The sequence below is a fragment of the Vigna umbellata genome, chromosome 8, assembly GCF_029865625.1.
Source record: "Vigna umbellata cultivar VRB3 chromosome 8, Vumbellata_1.0, whole genome shotgun sequence".
Taxonomy (NCBI): Eukaryota; Viridiplantae; Streptophyta; class Magnoliopsida; order Fabales; family Fabaceae; genus Vigna; species Vigna umbellata.
Genome location: NC_142172.1, coordinates 256448 through 261447, shown reverse-complemented (window position 1 = coordinate 261447; position 5000 = coordinate 256448). Strand labels below are relative to the sequence as shown.

Sequence of the window (5000 nt, the reverse complement as noted above, 5' to 3'; positions counted from 1 at the left end):
CATCCAGGCCTTCTTCGGGAGGTGTTGGAGGATCTCATCATCCCGCACGCGTTCCATATTGGTGGCGTAAGAACCATCTTCTTGGCGCACGTGTTGGGACGGCTCTTTCGGATGCGGTGCATTACATTAATTCGGGTTTAGCGACCCGGGGACCAACAGAATCGGTTGCATACCTCGATTGAGACCCTGTGTTTGAAATTGTTGTGGGCAACATCGTTCTTCACAACCCGTCTTGGGGAGTGCATGGCGGAATGCGTGACAAGCTTTGCGAAACTGGGAAGTAAGGCATCCCTTTTGGTGTGCGGACTACCAACCTGCTGAGGGGGCGAGTCGGAAAGCAGGAAAGCTTAGCAACGTCACAAAGGAAACTGTGTACTGTCCACGTGCAGGGGGTGTCAGAAAGATTTGTTGACAAACCGTGAGAAGTGCTCGGTGGAGATCTAGACATGCTCTGTGGAACTGGGAAGTAAGGTAGCCCCTTTGGTGTGTGGACTACCAACCCGCTGAGGGGGCGAGTCAGAAAGCAGGAAAGCCTAACGGGTCTTGAAGGATACCTTGCCCTTGGAACGTGACCGGGTGGTGTGTGGGATCGGATTTTTTGACCACCCGTGTCGAGTGCAGGGTCGAGAGAGGGGGACGTAGTTGGTTTGGTTTGGTTTCGTAAGAGGAACAACACCCTGAGCTGGGCGCGTTTTGGGAAGTGTGTGAAACGGTGGTTATTGCCCTCAACCCTGGCGCGGGCAACGCTGGGTCGTCAGCCGCGAATGCTACCTGGTTGATCCTGCCAGTAGTCATATGCTTGTCTTAAAGATTAAGCCATGCATGTGTAAGTATGAACTAATTCAGACTGTGAAACTGCGGATGGTTCATTAAATCAGTTATAGTTTGTTTGATGGTATCTACTACTCGGATAACCGTAGTAATTCTAGAGCTAATACGTGCAACAAACCCCGGCTTTTGGAAGGGATGCATTTATTAGATAAAAGGTCGACGCAGGCTCTGCCTGTTGCTTTGATGATTCATGATAACTCGTCGGATCGCACGGCCCTTGTGCCGGCGACGCATCATTCAAATTTCTGCCCTATCAACTTTTGATGGTAGGATAGTGGCCTATTGATGGACAAATTTATGATCACCAAAATATGATGTCACAAACTTGTTTTACAATCGGCAAGTATGACCGAATCGTTCAAGTAATAAACTTGGTAAGACCAAGTATCGTTCTCCCAAAGGACTCACGGCCTAGTTCAGTTGTGTAGTTTGTTGATTAGCTAAGACTTAAGGACGAAATAATTGGATTGTATTATGGAAAAGACGAAAATAAACATGTATGCATGAGGTTTTGATCAATGGCAAAAGCAAAAGACAAATACTTTCAATGAAATATATGGATGAATATGTTGTTGGGGATCAATTTCATCTCATCCACTCTCATATATTTTAGGAATTCAACATTCAAATCATCATTGTTAATGCCACTCTCTAAATTACCTTGTCAAGAAGACCTATCCCTAATTACGAGTTCATACGATTCCTAGCATTCCTAATAATTAGTTCTCTTAGCACAGGAGCTTAACGACAACCAATATACTATTGGGAGTAATTCCCCGGATCTAGACTTCCCCGTACGTTCCCGTATCGACAAAATCAATAATCATGCATTGAATGAGTTAAACAAAGCAAGCATTAAGCAAAGAGGAAAAACCTAACTAATGATGAAAGAAAGCATAAGTCTTAGATTAAGATGCAAGCACAAATTCCATATATGAGAGCTTCAAAAGATTACATTGATTCCCCAACAAACATACAAGGTTTAGTTCACCATATTCATGGTGAAACTAGATGAACAATAATGAAAGAATGAAGGATAAAACCCTAGAAAGGTGAAGAGGTAGCCTGAGCATCCAAGATCCTCCTTCAAAGGGGTGGAAGAGAGAGTGTTTGCTTCGTTTATGCCAAAGATACCAACCCTAAGACATCTAGGTCTTTAAATAGGACATAAAAATAATAGAAAACGGGTCCAGGCCCAAACAGATCATAAAATCGCATAAAACTGGCCCAAAACTCGTCTGGTTGAGTTTTTTTGTATCCTGGTTGACTGGTTGACTTTTTTGGTTGACTGGTTGACTTTTCTTGTTGAGTGGTTGACTTTTCTGGTTTCTGGTTGACTTTTCAGCACTCCAATCATTCGGTACTTCAATTCTTCTTTCAAATCATTCAATTAGCCTACAAAATAAAGGGAATCTTGCGCAAAACCATTAAATTCACTTTCAACTCTCTTATTCACAAAACTAAAGCAAAAATATGAGTTCAAGCTAGTTTCTAAGTCTTAAAGGTTGCTTTTGGTATCAATTTTAAGCATACAAGATGTAACTCAATCTTCTGCCAATTTATATGATGGTTCACTCATTCAAAAATCTTCTTTTCAAGATAAGTAAAGACTTCAATCAAACTTATGACCAAGAGTTCAATCAAGATGTGCACATGCTTTAGTGTTCACAAAGTCATTTAAATTCAAACAAATGCTATTTTTAATGAATGATCAATCAATTAAGCACGAATGTTCATGTGTTCATGGAATATTTCCTGACTAGGTAAAGTGTTTCACTCAACACACAAGTGTATAAGAGGTAATCACTCATTCACTCTACTATCACAATGTCACATGAATCAACTTTGCCTTTCATTTTACCACAATAAAAAACATTCACAAGCATGCATCATCACAAGGACTTTTCAATGGCTTATAACGTGGCTGGGCTAACAAGAAAATTGGTTTTTCTGGATCACAAAATCCTTGAGTTAAGAGAATCATAACAACACAATTATTCTTATTCATTCCCAACTTGCCTTTGCATTTGCATTGAGCTTTGCTTCTTCTTTTCTTTTCTTTTCTTTCTCTTTTTCTTTTTCTTTTTCTTTGCATATTCTTACTTTTTAGCTCTTAGCTCAATGCTTTTCCTTTTTCATGTTTTCCTAACAACCCCAAACTTGAACATTTAACAATACCACACAAGATCTTCTATTTAACTCAAGGTAAAGATTTTCAATCAAGGGTTTTCAGTGTATGTTCAAGGCTAAGGGTTCAAAGGATAGAACACAAAGTGTTCTCTTTTAGTGGGCTAACTTTATGAATTTGGCCAATAAAAAGGGTTCCAACAAACGGCCTTGATCATATGATGCAAAACAAGCAATTGATTCAATCATAGAAAACCTTGGAAAAATCATTCATGTTTCCAAAGTAATAGCATTCAACAATAACAACTCTGGAGCTCAAAACCTCACATACAAGCTCATTCACATTTGACATACACATCCTGCTTAATTTCACAATCACAATCATGATATCATGCATTTGTTCACAAAGCTAGTGAATCACCTGTATAAGCATTTTATGTGCACATCTATCTCAACATACTCAATAAGCATCATCAAGCATTACTTATCACACAATCACAGTTAATACCAAACCATCACACAAACCAAGTGTCCAATAGAGTACATCAAACCCTAATCTAAAAACAAAAACAAATAAGTTCAGAAAACTTTAAACCAACAAAAGCATAAGCATATGATAACATTCATCAGTAAATGCTATCTCAGCTCCTCATCAGTCTGAGTTGTCCTCTGTATCTTCCTTCTTCTTGGTTCTTATAGTCTTGATTCTTTTTGCCCGATGAGGAGGCCATCCCTACATCAAACATAATTCACAAAACCAAAAGATACATTGTTAAGCATTAGTAAACCACAATGAAGAAATCAGCCCCTTCAATGATGCTCTCTCCCAACCCCAAACTTAGATGGAAAACTAGTGAGCAAGTGAGTGGAAGGGAGATTTTCTAAAGAGGGATGAGGGAAAAGATGTGGAAAACCTTGGAGAAGGTATGTGGGAGTGTTTGTGCAGAGAAGAACCTGAAAGTATGAGCATATGCGCAGCTTAGGGTATAAAAATACCCTAATGGGCTCGGGTCCCGCTAAGGGGAAACTAAAGCCCATCTGCGAGAGTACCGCTCAGCGGTAAATTGCCGCTCAGCGGTACTTTCGTGAAGTGCTCTTCTCCTTCTTTTCTTAACCTACTGATGGACAAATTTATGATCACCAAAATATGATGTCACAAACTTGTTTTACAATCGGCAAGTATGACCGAATCGTTCAAGTAATAAACTTGGTAAGACCAAGTATCGTTCTCCCAAAGGACTCACGGCCTAGTTCAGTTGTGTGGTTTGTTGATTAGCTAAGACTTAAGGACGAAATAATTGGATTGTATTATGCAAAAGACGAAAATAAACATGTATGCATGAGGTTTTGATCAATGGCAAAAGCAAAAGAAAAATACTTTCAATGAAATATATGGATGAATATGTTACAGAAAAATTACAGAAAAATTAGGTCCAAGCCCATAAAAGTTCCAGAAAACAAGTCCAAGCCCATTTAGAATGGCGCTCAGCGGTATTTTACCGCTGAGCAGTACTAGCGGTTGATCCATTTTGCCCCCTAGCTGCTGTTTTGCCCCTCAGCGGTGATTTCGGCACCTGAAAACTGTCGCTCAGCGCCAAATTTTCGCTCAACGCCACTCGGTCACATTTTTTTCTGCATTCTAGTTGACTTTTCAGCATTCTGGTTGACTGGTTGACTTTTCTGGTTGACTGGTTGACTTTTTTGGTTTCTGGTTTACTTTTCAGCACTCCAATCATTCGGTACTTCAATTCTTCTTTCAAATCATTCAATTAGCCTACAAAATCAAGGGAATCTTGGACAAAACCATTAAATTCACTTTCAACTCTCTTATTCACAAAACTAAAGCAAAAATATGAGTTCAAGCTAGTTTCTAAGTCTTAAAGGTTTCTTTTGGTATCAATTTTAAGCATAAAAGTAACGGTTTTTCAACCGTTATCAATAGCGTCCGATGGAATCGTCACGAAATGAACCGAAACGACTCTCGGTAATGGATATCTCGGCTCTTGCATCGATGAAGAACGTAGCGAAATGCAATACTTGGT

At 39.6% G+C, this 5000-nt stretch overlaps 1 non-coding gene across 1 annotated transcript in view; it reads left to right on the top strand.

Moving 5' to 3' along the window:
• The first annotated feature begins 4934 nt into the window (after positions 1-4934).
• The window catches only part of LOC148193867 (5.8S ribosomal RNA), a 156-nt gene continuing 90 nt past the window's right edge, over positions 4935-5000 (top strand). The window contains exon 1 of the ribosomal RNA XR_015781815.1: positions 4935-5000. This exon is cut by the window's right edge and continues 90 nt beyond it. This is a non-coding gene — a ribosomal RNA (5.8S ribosomal RNA).